Raw genomic sequence first — 16,389 nt, 5'->3', positions numbered from 1 at the left:
AGCATCAGACACCAGACCTGGGCACCAGACCTGGGTCAGGAGATAAACTGCTGGGGTTTGTCTTCTTCTGTCTCCCTAGCACAAAGGACACCCCCAGCCTGGGCAAAGAAAGATAGTGAAAAACCCTTCATGTAGAACCTTTGGGTGCCATTCCACGGAGGATGACCCCCAAGTTGTCCTGAGGACATTTGCTGAGGGCCTTTCAAGCAGCAACGCTGGAAGCCAACTCACCAGATGTTGAAGCTTGGCTGAGAAACAAGCCCTCCCCTTTCCCAGGCATGCGACCCGCGACCCACGAGACACAGGGGCTTGGAGTCCTCCCAGTGGGGGCGTGGGGTGGGCACAGGGTTGGGTTTCAGTCTGTGTTGTCTGAGTTGTCGGCTTGCTGAGATCTCATCCTACCAATGCTCAGGCAAAACTTACAAAAATATTCCTTGCAGACTCATTGAGGACCCCTGGATCAAACCCAAACTCGGGAGCCAGGAAATCCATTTGCAAATAAAATGAGGTTCTGAGACACAGTGCACATGTGTAGTGTGTGAACTCAGAGCGTGGAAACTCAAAGCTGAATTATGCAAACTCCCATCCAGTAGAACTCCAAGAAACGCATGCCAGGGTTCATGACATGTGAGGGTTTGTAACTTCATTTTCTATAATACATTTCACACAAATTGTACCCCGACTTGCTTTGCCGAGTTAAATAATACAGCTACATACCCTATGAGAATTCACCCAGAGTTAACATACTAGAATATTCTGGTCCCATAATATATGAAGTCAATCCTTGTCTTCCTATAGGATTCAACACACACACACACTCATACACACACAGAGGAAGGAGTAGATTTTTTTTTTTAATTCAATGCTTTTACAGCATAAAGACAGATCATGGGCTATATTATATCCAACACAACGGTTTTCAAACATTTTGAGCTGCTTTTTCAAACATCACTAAAAATATCCTACATGGTAGAAAAATGGTGTAAACAGATGTAGGTGGGTATATCCTGCTGAAAGTTACAGAATGGATTTGGGGCTAAAAGAGGGAGAGATTAGGATACAGGCAGCAGCTCCTCTCCCTCCCCCCACAGGGATGCCCCGTAGGCAGCGCAGAAAATGTAGTAACTACAACGAAAATTGGATTTAATCATTGCTACTAATAAAGGGCCAAGGCTATATGGCAATTTACTATGCTGTCGGCAAAATGAATTGCTTAAGGCATGTTAGCAGCATATTAGATAACACATACCCAGTTAGTAAATTATGATCACAGTAAGTATAGAGTAAATACTGAGTATGCATTTGCACAATAACTCTTTCCAAAAATCTCCTCAAGATCCCTCCCCCAGTGAATCTGTTTATCGTCCTCTACAATTTTTATCAAATTCAATAAGCATATTTCTGACTCTATAAACTGTGTTTGATGGGTCTTTTTATTTTTTTTCAATTGGTAAATGAAAGAATGATGTCATAGGACAGCATTAAATACTATTAAACAGACCATAACTAACATTCGCTGTGTAAATTATACATAAGCTGACACTTTTATGCACTTTATGAAGAATTGCTTCATGGGTTATGCAATCTTTTCCAAAACAAGCTCCACGGAATAACACGAATGGTTATGTTTCATGGCAACAAATTGGTAACTGAATTAGCATTCATTTATTAAGTTTTCACAGGGAACCCTTCTCATTCAAATACTTGTAGATTATAATTTATTTTTATCTGAGGCATAATTTTTCACGTGGCGTTTTTGCCAAAATCAATATAAGCAGAGCCAAGTCGCGTTCCCTATTCCCTGTTTCGACCCTCCTCTTCTTGGCTGCCGACCTACATGTCTCTTTTCTAGCTGGGAAGGTAAACAAGCGTGTCTGCCCCGCTATCCCAATCCTTGCCAAAACACTGAGCTGAATGTTATTTCCTACCAGTTCAGCTCACCACACTCAGGACTCTAGTCACACACTTTTTAAAACGGCTTTTGCCTTCTTAAACAAGGAGCCTGGGCTCCTGCTAGATGGCAGAAAGCCTGCATGTTTCACTTTTGAATCACAAGGGAAGCCCTGGCCAAAAGTAACGAGGACAATGCCAGTTTCACGATCACCAGATTAGCACAGAGAACGCAGAGGCTTGTGTACCACCCCTCTGGATGTAGCAGGTCACATCAGGTTCCCCGGTGGTTCGTGGACACTTGGACTCCGTTCCAAACACAGATGGACAAACTGTTCTCTTCCGGTCACAAGCCACGTGCACAGAGTGAGGTCCTGCTGGCTGAGGTCTATCAGGAAAGCACTGCAGAGCTCGTGTCTATGGGATGCCAGTTCACTGCTCTGCATCGTCGCAGCAAATGCTTACCAGTAACGTGTATTGTCATGAACACTTGAAAACAGGAGCCTTCTGCGAATTTCAATCTTTTGGATAATCCTGGTGTGTGGTAAGGACTTTCTATTCTAATCCTTTACTTTATGTGATGAAAATGTAGTATTCCCTCTAATATCCAGTGGTTTCCTTTAAGTTTTCTAAAATGCAAATCCCACATACACAGTGAAATATGTACCAAAAGACATAGCTTTTGCTAGTGCATATGAGGCATTCCAGTGCGACCTCAGCAATCTGTTACTCTTATTGGTACTGTCGGAATTTTGGCTGATGTATCTCTTCAAATTCTGGGTAATGTTGACTCTGGTTCCACAGATTTTTGTCTATTTCTAAATTCATGAGAACACACTCCAATCACCCCGTGCCATTTCAGTCCACTTCTCCATACATTTCATACTCAGCCAAACTGCTCTAGCAAATTCTGACCCCAGCAAGGATTTTAGTCTCAGTAAAGACATTTTTGTATTTGTGTATAATTGAAGGAAATCCTCCACACTTACCTAGGAGTTTCTGGGGCCACTCAGCCCACTTCCAACTGAAGAATCAGAACTCAGTGAACCCAGAATTACCACTCATTCCTAAATGGAGCCTAAAGCAGATTGGACAGAGAAAGCCATATTCCTGGGGGAGGCTCGGAGCAGACACTCAGCTCGGGGTGGAGGGGTGCGGGGAGCCTGGCAGATGTCACGGTCAGTGTCCTGGCAAAATACTTTGGCACGGTGGATCATGAGAACTTCAAAAGAGGAAAGTAGATTGTGCCTAAAAGGCCTCTCCGCACGAGGGCACAGTGAGAAGGAGGCTGTCTGCAAGCCAAGCAGGGGTCCTCACCAGAAACCAAGCCCTGGCAGGCCCTGGCCCGAGGCTTCCAGCCTCCATAACTGTGGGGAAATAAATCTCTGTTGTTCCTGCAGCTGTCTAGTTCTGGCACCTGAAGCCGACTGGCACAAGGAGTGAGTTTGCCCACAGCCCAAGCACAGCCGTGAAGCATCTCAGCAGCTCTAGACACGTGCACTGAGTCCAGGTCAAACTCCCGTGAGAAGGACTGGGAATGGAAATGGTCACATTTCAATTTCTTACTTGGGATCGTAAAGATGTGTGTGTGCTAGGATTCAGGGCTCATCTGTCAGTCACCCCACTCCCCACTGCTTCCCTCCAGGGAGACAAAGGAACCCACAAGATGTGCCAGCCAGATGGACTCGTGAGCACAGGGAATCTTCCAGAGAAGGAGGAGACCCCTTCTAGGAGCAGCAGCAAAGGCAGAGTAGCTTCCGGGGTGGCCCTTGCTTGAGACACTTCCATGGACCCTTGGTCAGCACGCCTTCCCCCGCACCCACACCTCCCACTCATCTCCCCACTAGCTGGTGCCCTCCAGAACCCCAGGCCTCAACCACGTCTTGAAACCATACTTGCAGCCCTCGGCCCTGATGTATGATTTGGGGCCCGCTGCCCCCTCTTTCTGCACTGTCTCCGTGCTCCCCCAGCTCTCCTGCTCTCCTCCAGGTCCCTGTTTGAGTGGCGCCTCCTCTGGGCACATTGCCTTAACCAAGGGGTTCAGTTCAGTTCAGTTCATTTCAGTCGCTCAGTCGTGTCCGACTCTTTGTGACCCCATGGAATGCAGCAGGCCTGGCCTCCCTGTCCAATGCCAACTCCCGGAGTTTACCCAAATTCGTGTCCTTTGAGTTGATGATGCTATCCAACCATCTCATCCTTTGTCATCCCCTTCGCCTCCTGCCCTCAATCTTTCCCAGCATCAGGGTCTTTTCAAATGAGTCAGCTCTTTGCATCAGGTGGCCAAAGTATTGGAGTTTCAGCTTCAGCATCAGTCCTTCCAATGAACACCCAGGACTGATCTCCTTTAGGATGGACTAGTTAGATCTCCTTGCAGTCTAAGGGACTCTCAAGAGTCTTCTCCAACACCACAATTTAAAAGCATCAGTTCTTCAGCCCTCAACTTTCTTTATGGTCCAACTCTCACATCCAAAGTGGTTCATCCCATCCTAAAACCCAACAACATCTAACACCTTACCTACCCCGTGAGCTTTCCAAGTCTGTGCCTAACTCAGCTGCTGTTTTCTAGTATTCTTTTAAGATAGGAACTCATTTTTTTTCACTTTAATTTATTTTAGAAATAAAAGCACTTTACATCACTATGATGCAAGGGTAATCCAGATCACCTTTTCAAATAAATCTCTAGCTGCAAACAAAAATGAAGCAATGTTCCTAAAACTACAGCGAGATGCTCAAAGACCCATTTTCAGGAACGAGCAGACGATAGCCTTTCTCTTTGTCATTGAGGATCCAAAGAGAAAGGACACAGAGGTGACTTTCTTACTGTGTGACTCAGTGTAAGCTAATGCCTCATTGTGTGGTCAAAAAAGGCTGCTCACCTGAAGGCCAAGGTGCCCCTACCCAAGGTTCTTCCCTGTGTCTCCTCCATCTTCTGCTAGCCTCTAGTCTCCTGGGAGTTAAAGACCATCCCACCACCTAGCACTGGTATTTTTGCAAGTACTGAACAAATATGTGTGGAATAGATGATGGTATGAAAAGCAGAGAAACACAAAATTCTGTGGCTAACCAGAAAATAAATGTGTCCCTTTATCAGTGTTTGGGCTTCCCTGGTAGCTCAGTTGGTAAAGAATCTGCCTGCAATGCAGGAGACCCTGGTTCGATTCCTGGGTCAGGAAGATCCACTGGAGAAGAGATAGGCTACCCACTCCAGTATTCTTGGGCTTCCCTGGTGGCTCAGCTGGTAAAGAATCCAGCTGCAATGCAGATCGAACCTGGGTTCAATCCCTGGGTTGGGGAGATCCCCTGGAGGAGGACATGGCAACCCACTCCAGTATTCTGGCCTGGAGAATCCCATGGACTGTATACTCTATGGAGCTGCAAAGAGTTGGACACGACTGAGTGACTTTCACTTTCACTTAATTATCAGTGTTTGGCAGGAGGGGAAACTAAACCACAAAATCCTGTAACATAAGTCACGGGTGTTCAAGCAGGACCTGGTTGGCTCCAGGATGGGACCTCCCAGTAAGCAGGGACCTACTGCCTCTAGAACCAGATTTGTACGATGATGGACCCTACTGCCTCCTGTGCCTTTCTCCAACCACTCAATAAGGAGAAGACCAGACAATAACCTTACTTTTATATGTAATAGGACTTCCCTGGTGGCTCAGATGGTAAAGCATCTGCCTGCGATGTGAGAGACCCGGGTTTGATCCCTGGGTGGGGAAGATCCCCTGGAGAAGGAAATGGCAACCCACTCCAGTACTCTTGCCTGGAAAGTTCCATGGACAGAGGAGCCTCGTAGGCTACAGCCCATGGGGTCGCAAAGAGTCAGACACGACTGAGCGACTTCACTTTCACTTTCTTTGTATGTAATGGCAAAGCAAGTCCGAAATGAAATAGCTATCTGCCCAGGCAGGCGTATCAGCCTGCATTTGAAGCCGTAAGATTGGGTAGAGCCCCTGCAGAATGGACTGGAATCTTTGCAGGAAAACCAGCTCTGTGAATGCCAAGGCAGCGAGGGATTTGTGCTAAGACCTCTCTCCTCACCCACTTCAGCAGAGCACCCAGGCACTCAGCCCAAAGCCTGCCTTTCAGAAGTGTGTGTGTGTGTGTGTGTGCGTGTCTGCACACGTGCACATACACATGTGGTGGGAGGGGAGGAAGGAGTTCTGTGCAGGGACCAATTACCTTCTAATTATACCAAGAGTCTCACATGTCTTGGTCTTCATGATTGAAGCTGTCCACAGTCCTTCAAATCCTGGATCTTGCTACACACGGAGGATGCCCATGGGTCCTGTTGCCACCTCTCCCTGTCCTGTTTGGCAGAGACATGTTTGCTGCCCAGAGGCACTGTGGCTGCCCAGGTTAAGGGTGCCAGCTTCCTATGCAGGAGATGGACCCCTAGGACCGACCTTTTGAGTCATATGATGAAAGCTTTGCTTGCTTGTTGATCTTCCTGCAGCAAACAGATGGAATTCAGCAGGGCATTGGGCTCTGCAGGTGATCTTGGTTAAAATCAAAACAAAGTAGGGCGGTTTTTAGCTTTGTGTGAAGGGAATCAATAGACTTGAGTTCAGTTCTCAACCCTTCTCCTTCACAACTGGATGACTCTGAAACTCCTTGAGTTTCCCATTTGTTCAACTATACGAGAAACTGAGCTGCTGAGCTTGGAGGTTTGTGCACACTCCTTAATTCTACTGCCAGCCTTCCTGTGAACCCTAGGAAAGACGTGGAAGTCGGCGAGGGCTGTCTATGGGACCTGAGTTACGAAGAAAAAGTGCACAGTCCCCAAGTCTCGCTCAAGGACAGCAGTGCCTGCCTCCCTTCCAGGTAACCCCAGCTTCACACACAGCCCACAGGGAAGGCTGGAACCAGAGATGGGATCTGCACAGCACCCTCTGCCACCTGGGTCCTCCCAGACATGAATCTGGACCCCGGCTCCCTCCTGCCAAGGGGCAATTCCCTTGGCACTGGAACTTCTGACACTACGTCGAATCTCCCCTCTCCTGGGGGCCAGGTGGTGCAAGCAGACCGAGTTTTCCCTTGACTGATCAGTTATTACTCAGCACTGACTTTGCGAATTTGTTGTTTTGTGTGTTTTTTTTTTTTTTGCAATTATTTCAGCTTTAAAGAATCTGATGTACTAAACTGATTTAGAAAACAAATCTTGTCACCCACTCCCTCCTTCATTCCTGACTTCACTGAGGCTCAGTCTCCCATCGAATAAGCATTGATCCTCTAACCGCATTACAGAGCATAATGGGAACCTGTAGTTATGGGAAATAAAATAGGAAAATATTTCTCTAATGATGAGAAGATGTCACAAGATGAAAACACTGTTCTTCTGTCAATATAAAATAAAACACCCTCGCGGCAGCACAAGAAATCATGTAAGATGTCTGCTGGGGTCGTTTTGGTTTTCCAAGCCTGGACAGACTTTTTGGTGCCCCACGTACCAGGGAATTCACAACTTAAAAAAATTTTTAATATGAATTTTAAGTAGGGAAACAAGCAGAGGGTCAAGAATGTTCATATTGAAGTTTGCTATTTGTTTTTCTTTTAACTTCTTCAGTCTGAAAATATCCTATCCGTTAAACCACAGAAAGATTTTTTATCTCTCATTCACATGAAATAACAGACCTCAGCCTTCAAATGAAAATAACAAAAACACTCAAGTAACTCTCAATATTGTTAAGTACAAGATAAATATTTGAGTGTTTCTTTCTTTGCCAACATTTTTCACATATTTGTGGAAACATCGAGGGAAAACTATATCCTGTGAAGGAGAAAACTGAGCTAGAAGAGTTCTAATTGCGAGCCTCTAACCACATGACTCCTGTGCTGTTTTCCCTGGGGACAAGCCACAGCGTTTCGGAGCAGCATAGTCCTAGGACGTTGTGATTCTCTTCGGCACTTCCTACAACTGCCCATGAATAAAATGAGGGGAAATTCCTTGGTTAAGGTTTACCTCAGTGCACACAAATTCTTCTCTGGTAAACAGACAAACTTCTGAGCCTGGCAGGGAAAGGATTCCTCGGTTCCCTTGTGGGCTCAGGGTGCAGCCAGCATCCCACCATGAGGCAAAGCCGCTCCTCCATCAGCCCCCTCCGAGGCCTGGGGCATCTGTAGTTGACTTGAGAAAGAAGGCTGGGCTATCGAGGTGCCCAAAGTGAACTGCAGCCTTGACCAGACAGCCGGGGGACAGAGTCAATTTGAACCACCCACCACCCACCCCAGCCCCCATAGATATTCTCACCTCAAGTATGTGGAATAACTTCACCAGTGGGAACACTGTTTCTGGTTCCTATGCCTCTATCAGTAGAAAATTCTGCACCACACAGGAGTTTTCAGAAAACATCACTACATGGACAGATCTCTAGCTGCAGGATACCAACACAGGGCCTTGCACTATAGATTCCCAATACATGTTAGCAGAATGAATAAACGTCTGGTGAGATGTGTCTCTTGAGAGAGAGAAGCACGGACAAGCTGGAGTCAGCAGCAAATCATTTACTGATGTGTTTATCATGTCTTATACAGACGGACAGAAATTAAGTTCTTTTTAAATAATTGCTTCTCTTCCCCAAAAAGGATTTAGGTTGGCTAATAATTATTAATTTACCAAGAAGAAAGAGATTCACCAAGATAATAATTAGGAATAGGAAAAATGTCAGCCCCATTATTGATTTTAATTTTGATGACAAAAACACTGAATTCTGTTTCTTGAGTAGATTCCATACAGATGGAGTAATAAGCAATGGGTGAGTCTTCAATGGGGTCACTAATGTTTGAATAATAAAAGGCTTTTGAGGAAAATATTAACTTTTAGAGACTAACGAGGTAACACATTCAGCTAATTGCTAATATGATGTTTGTGGTGGTTAATACTCTTTAGGAAGGAAAAGAAACTGTATGTCTCAAAAGTACTCTGGTGACTTTTCAAGCAGTTACAGCCCTGTTCAAGGACCAGGATTAGAACCAGGGAATGACGAAGGTGATGGAGTGAACAGGACCAATTAAAGGCTGGGCAGAAGGGAAGGCGCCAGTGTACTAGAGGAGATCTTTTGAGAGTTCACACTTGCTTTCAGTCGTTTCAGCTTTGCCAAATCTGACACTGGTGTGATAGCCAACTGGTCACCTGACATGAGGGAGGTTAGTTATTTGTGGTGACAAAATGAAAGCTGTCTTAATCTTGCGGGCCTCGTCAAATTATGAAACAGGAACCACTAGATTCTCTCAGGGGCTAATTAGAAGACCTCCTGGCGACGAGACGTTGCAGGCTCGCTTGTCAGTCTGACTGTTGGCTTCCCAGGGTGCACACGCCATCGGATGACGCAGAGCAGTGGCTGCATCTTTATCAAGATGCAGGGATGCAGATGGGCTGTGGCCGTGGGCGTGGACATGGCGGACGTGGATGGGGACACGGAAGTAGACACGGATGTGGAAAGAACTATCAGTGTGGTGGGGAAGTGTTGGAAATGTGGGTGGAGAAATGGGTCTGGATAAGGATACCCGAAGAATTGATGCTTTCAAACTGTGGTCTTGGAAAAGACTCTTCAGAGTCCCCTGGACTGTAAGGAGATCAAACCAGTCCAGCCTAAAGGAAATCAACCCTGAAAATTCACTGGAAGGACTGATGCTGAAGCTGAAGCTCCAATATATTGGCCAGCTGATGCTAAGAGCCGACTCATTGGAAAAGACTCTTATACTGGGAAAGATTGAAGGCAAAAGGGGAAAGGGGTGGCAGAAGATGTGATGGTCAGATAGCATCACTGACTCGACAAGACTCTGAGCAGACTCTAGGAGATAGTGGAGGACAGAAGAGCTTGGCGTGCTGCAGTTCATGGGGTCGCAAAGAGTCAAGTGAGACTCAGCCTCTGAACAACAACAAAGACAGGGATGGGGAGATGGACGGAGAGGAGGGTGGGAAGTGGTTGGGGATGTTGATGCGGATGAGCGTAGAGACATGGCCACAGACACAGATCTGGGTGGAATGGGGACAAGGATGAAGGAGGGGACAGCATGCAGGCAAGGGTACACCTGTGGACACAGGTGTGGGGCGTGGATGAGGATGAGGGAACGCCACTCAGAGTCCACGGCTTCCCTCCCAGCACAGGGGCCGCAAACCTGAACCCCTCCACATTTGCGGATTCCTTTGACTAATCTGCCTTCTCCCTCTGACCTTGAACATTTGTCATTCCTTGGGGTGATTGATTGTTTGGGAATTGAGTTTTATTCAGAAGTTTTGTGAGTTGCAGTAGTTTAACCCCCTTTCTTCTCACTGCCCAGGCCTAGCTTTTCTCAGCCCTGAGAAGCTTTCAGCTAATAGTTAGTGAGCCTTCGTTTAGCGTTGGTGTCGTCAGGAACCCTGCTTCCTAAGGTGGGTGACAGGACAGGGGAAGAGCATCAGAGAGATGGTGTAGTTGAAAAGTTATGACTATCGACCACATCCTTAACCTGGTACTGTGAGTGCTCCCTGGGCTTCAGCAGGTGAAGAAACTGCCTGCAATGCAAGAGGCGCAGAAGATGCAGGTTCAAATCCCCGAGTCACCAAGATCCCCTGGAAGAGGGCATGGCAACCCACCCCGGTATTCTTGCCCGGGAAATCCCATGGACAGAGGAGCCTGGTGGGCTACAGTCCATGGGGTCGCAAAGAGTCAGACAGGACAGAAGCAATGAAACACAGCACACATTTGAATAATCTCTGCTCTTGGGGAAAATGTGATGATAAAAAGCAAACCTTCAAGAAAACATTGCTCTCATCATAATATCTGTCATTTAAGTGCCTGCTATAGCTAGGTGGGTTTTTTTTTGTTTGTTTGTTTTTTAAATTACCCGAGGCTTGAAGTTTACTTGTTTCAGACAGTAATCTCTCCTGACTTCAGTGAAATGCCCCTAACGAGTTCAGGCACAGCTGGCCAGTCGCCTCCGCTCGCGCTGCTGTGTTCAGCCAACAAGTCAATTATTTATTCAGCAGATGTTTTGACTCTATGGGCCAACAAAAACTTTACAGCCAGCATGCTACACAAGCCACACACCCACACTCACTCACACTGCTGATTGCACCCTTACTAGGAAATCATCTCAAGACTGTGTACAATTTATAGACAGGCACCCCGCCCCACTCTGCCAGAGTCAGAATGGCATCCTGCTGAGATCTTTCGGGATTCTCTTGTGGCTCTCTTGGGAGTGCCGTGGTAATTACACACCACAATTACCATGTGTATCCTCACTGTGGTATGGCTAGCATCAAAATTCCTCCTCTATGCCTGTCAGAGCAAAGAGCCGGGTATCTCTCTGAAGATGGGGACGGAGCTGGTAAGCTCAACGTTCTGAATTTCTTCCACATGGCAGCTCTTTAGTGCAAGGCCATATGACAGACTTGGTTAAGAGAACGGAGCTCTTCAAAAGAAGGATCCCTGTTTTGTCACTGTGCCAGCATCCTCTGTTAAAGATTCTTCTCCTAGAATTTCCCATTATTAATATTATCCTCGTGGAGAATATTCAAGGGTCACATAAGAGAGGCTGCCCTTCAAAGACATTCTACATCTTACAGGAATAACTGCTCTGTTCTCTTAGGCGGGCCTGCCTGTTTGGGGCCTGGTCGACAGACTTCAGGGAGAGAATTTGGGTCTGTCAATTGGGGGCAGCATCACTTCAGAAGGAGGCTGGGCAGTGAGCAAAAGGGAAAGGCTCCTGAGGCGCTGGCCAGGCGTTCAGTCCAAGCATGGCTGCGACCACCTTGGTTCCTTTGCCCATCCCTGATGTGTCAGCCAGGCTTCTCCAGAGAAACTGTGTGTGTGTGTGTGTGTGTGTGTGTGTGCATGTGTGTGTGTTGTGTGTAAAAGAGAGAGGTTTTGTTTCCAAAAGTTGGCTCATGCCTTGATGAGGCCTGGCAAGTCTAATGTCCATGGGCCAGACTGGTAGGTCATCTAGTCACTCAAGCCAAATTTCCATGTCATCCTCTTGAGGCAGAATCCTTTCTTCTCTGGGAAACTTCAGGGTTTTGCTCTTAAGTCTCCCAAAGGATTGGGTGAGGCCCATCTACATTTTTAAGGAGAATCTTCTTTACTTAAGTCAACCACTCTTCTACAACACACCTTCACAGTAACACCTAGCCTATCATTTGACCCAATAACTGGGCACCGTAGCCTGGCCGGGTGGACACACAAAGTTTAACCATCGGCCCCAACAAGGCTCCAGGTTTCCAGATCCCGGCTTTATTCCTCCCGTTGCCTCCGGCTTCATGCCCTGGAGGGGAGCGCCTGAGCCTAGCTCTGTAGCCCATAGCCTGTGGGATGCACGGTCCTCAACCCCTTCCACGTGGCCCTGGTGAGACCTCGGCCACCTTCTGCCCTCAGACCTCCCCAGAGGTCGCTGGTTGCCCCACCCTCCACCTCACTACAGGCCATCCCCCTGGCTGGGGCGGGGTGGGGGTGGGTGGTCCATCACCTCTCCACCTCCAATCACGTCCATCTTCCCGTCAGGCAAGACAGTGTGTGGGCTCCCCAAGGTTGATCCCATTGGCAAAATCAGTACAGGCCAGCAGGGCGGGCTGGAGGAGACTGAGCAGATGCCCTGGAGAGGGGGCAGACATCCCCCGACACCAGGAGGGCGAGGCTGGAGGAGAAGGCAGAGGGGAGGAGGGAGCCTCTGGCAGAATGAGCAGGATTCCTGGTTTCTCTGGAAGACTCTACACATGTGCCAAGGCTTCTCGAGGAGCTCCGGACACCGGGAGGGAACTGGGTTTCACGCATCCACAGGGGACAGACACTCCTTCCAGCTGGTGAAGGAATTTTCTTCCTTCACGAAGGATTTCCCACACATGAAGTGCAATTGCATTCTTGCCAGCTCCTTGTCTGATTTGTAGAAACGCTACCACTGAACCTATTTTGTAGTCCAAGGGGTGCCCTTCCCTTCCGGATTTCAGTGTGGCTTGGCCATTGACTTGAATGGAAAAGAGGGAAAGAGGAAGCCCCTGCTAAGTTTAAGAAGATGTAAAAGGCAGGATAATAAATGATTACTATGTGTCTGCAGCCAAACCCGAAGCAGCAAAGTTGGTGATAACAATCAAAACGGTTGCAAAGCTGCATAGTCATCCTGTTGACATGTGCTTTAGGAATCAAGGACCATTCAGGGAAATCGTGAAAAGCCAATTCGAGAGGATTTTTGTTTTCAGATGACTGTTGGGGCCTGGACGAGCCTTTAAAAGGTTACAGTGAGTCTGCAGGCCTGGAGCCGAGATGCTTTGGCCCATCCTCCAGGGAGTCCCAGGACTGGGCTGGCAGAAGGAAGAGCATGCCCCACTGGGGGTGGGGTGGGGAGGGGGCAGGGCAGGCCTGAGCTGAGCCCCACCCACTCTGGAGGGTTTCCGGAAACAAACCTCAGGCCCGGGTGTTCTGCCAGGATACAGTTGGAGCCATGGTGTTTGGAACCATTTCCCAGTGTTTTGGGAAGCAGAATTGGATAGAAGAGGCTGGAACAAAAAGACGCAGAGACAAGAGGTGGCGGCTGGAAGGCAAACAGGCGATGCTGCAGGAGGAGGGGCGAGCGGGGCAAGGGATGCAGGCTGGCCCAGCTGCCGCCAGCCCCCGGCATGGAAACCCAGAAGTCACAGGAACTCCGGAGGGAAGTGTCATCCGCAAATCAATGGGTTTGGCTGTGGAGCCATCGTGGGGATCCCGGCAGCAGGTTCCCTTCTGAATTCTCTGTTTTGGTGCACACTTGATTGACCACTTCTCAAGGAGATGCCAGGGATCAACTCCAGGAGCAGCCCCAAGCCCATCGCTTGGGCAGACCCTTGGCTGAAGCCGAAGTTCCGGAGTTGTGACCCTCAGATGGAAAGTGCAGACCACGCCCCCTCCAACTCTGCACAGAGCAGAACCATGAGACATCGCTCACCCACCCACTGTGCTGAGGGTCCAGCCTCTGGCGTGGCTCCCCATCACGTCCTGGGAAAGCTGAGAGCCCAGGGCACAGAGACGCTCTGCACCCGAGTTCATGGCAGCGTCCTTGTCTCCCAGGATGGGTTGCTTCTCATTAAAAGTAGGCTAGTCATCCCTTGCTAAAGGACAACATGAAACTTGTTCCTATGAATAAGTTAATGCAAAGACACCAGGCTTCTGTTTGTTAATTCCAGTATAGTTGATGTGCAATATCATGTTAGTTTCAGGTGTGCTACATGGTGACTTGGCGTGTGCATACATTATGAAATGATCACCACGGTAAGTCTAGTCACCATCTGTCCCCATGTAAAGTCATTACACCGTTATTGACTATTTTCCCCATGCTGCATGCTGTATTCCTGTGGAGTAGTTATTTTATAACTAGAGGTTTGCACCTCTCGATCCCTTTCACCTATTTTTCCCCACAAGCTCCCCTCCCTTCTGGCAACCACTGGCTTGTTATCTGTATCTATGAGTCTGTTTTCATCTTGTTTTATAAATTCCACATATAAATGGGATTATGTGGGGCCTTTCTAGGTCTGACTGATTTCATGTTGTCCAAAATTACAAGATTCCTTTGAATAGCTGAGTAATGCTCCATCCTAGAGATACACCACATCTTCTTTCATCTATCGATGGACATGAGTGCTGTTGGATATGCTTTGCTGTTTGTGTGTCACGGATCTGGGATCATGAGTCCTGACTATACTGGGTCTCCACCCCTCCTGCCCATCTCTCCTAGCATCTTTTTTCACGTCTGTAGTCGTGAAAAATCTGTCCTGATGGTCTTCAGGTTGTTTCAGATAGCTGCTCCATATGCAGTTGTAATTCGGGCGCGTCCTTAAGGGGAGGTGAGCACAGTGTTTCTCCACTCCCCATCTTGGCCGCCTTCCACCCCAGGTGTCTTCTGGGCCAGCTCTGGTCCATGAAGAGTTTGGGGCCCCTCCCAAGTCTGCGGCTGCTGTCTCAGAAAACCCACCCGTCTGTCTCCTGCCTGCTGCATGATTTAGGTACAGGCTGAGGGCCCTGCACCTCCCCTCCACCATCCGCAGGGTGAGGCTCCTCGTGACCCTCACCCTCCATGAGTGCGCACCTCTTCAAGGTGCTGTGCCAGTTCACACAGCCTCAGAGAGGCAGGCGCTGGGTACTGCGGGCTGGACTGTGGAACCCAGAACTTACTGAACCGTGAGGGGCACAGTGCTCCTTAGGGATCAGTTCAGTTCAGATGCTCAGTCGTGTCCAACTCTGTGACCCCATGGACTGCAGCCCACCAGGCTTTCCTGTCCATCACCAGCTCCCGGAGTTTACTCAAACTCATGTCCATTGAGTCAGTGATGCCATCCAACCATCTCATCCTCTGTCATCCCCTTCTCCTCCTGACTTCAATTTTGCCCAGCATCAGGGTCTTTTCCAATGAGTCAATTCTTTACATCACATGATTGGAGTTGGAGTTTCAGCTCCAGCATCAGTCCTTCCAATGAATATTCAGTACTGATTTCCTTTAAGCTTGACTGGTTGGATCTCCTTGCAGTCCAAGGGACTCTCAAGAGTCTTCTCCAACATCACAGTTCAAAAGCATCAATTCTTTGGTGCTCAGCTTTCTTTATAGTCCAACTCTCACATCCATACATGACCACTGGAAAAACCAAAGCTTTGACTAGACAGACCTTTGTTGGCAAAGTAATATCTCTGTTTTCTAATATGTCTAGGTTAGTCATAACTTTTCTTCCGAAGAGCAAGAGTCTTTTCATTTCATGGCTGCAGTCACCATCTGCTGTGATTTTGCCCAAAAAATAGTCTCTCACTGTTTCCATTGTTTCCCTATCTATTTGCCATGAAGTGATGGGACCAGATGCCATGATCTTAGTTTTCTGAAAGTTGAGCTTTAAGCCAGCTTTTTCACCTTCCTCTTTCACTTTCATCAAGAGACTCTTTAGTTTTTCTTCGCTTTCCACCATAAGGGTGGTGTCATCTGCATATCTGAGGTTATTGATATTTCTCCCAGCAAGCTTGGTTCCAGTTTGTGCTTCTTCCAGCCCAGCGTTTCTCATGATGTACTCTGCCTATAAGTTAAATAAGCAGGGTGACAATATACAGCTTTGACGTACTCCTTTTCCTATTTGGAACCAGTCTGTTGTTCCATGTCCAGTTCTAAGGTCCCCCTTAGGGATCAACATCCATGAAAGAAGCAAGGAAGAAGTGATTGCACAGACAGTTGGAAGAAGCCTCTCCCAGCTGAGCGAGGAGCCCTGGACCACCTGCAGCCCCACAGGGTTGACCGATGTCAGAAGGAAATAGCCAGGCCTTTGCAGCCCACCTTGCTCAGACAGGGTGGCTGCCCCAGGAGGCCATGACCTTGGCTCCGCAGAAGCAGACGCCTGGCAGCTGCACCTCATGGTGCTGAGCAGCAGGCCCTCCTCCACCACGTGGTGGGCTGCGCCCAGCACACTGGGATTGCCCTCGCTCTGCAGTGAGAAAACAGGGGCCCAGAAGTACCGGCCAGTGTGCCCAGGCTCACACAGCTCGTTGGTGCGAGGCTTCAGTCCCCAGCAGAGGG

This window comes from Bos mutus, chromosome 26 (genome assembly GCF_027580195.1).
Source record: "Bos mutus isolate GX-2022 chromosome 26, NWIPB_WYAK_1.1, whole genome shotgun sequence".
In the NCBI taxonomy this organism is placed as follows: domain Eukaryota; kingdom Metazoa; phylum Chordata; class Mammalia; order Artiodactyla; family Bovidae; genus Bos; species Bos mutus.
The sequence above is the reverse complement of the archived record's forward strand: the minus strand, read 5'-3'. Positions refer to the sequence as shown.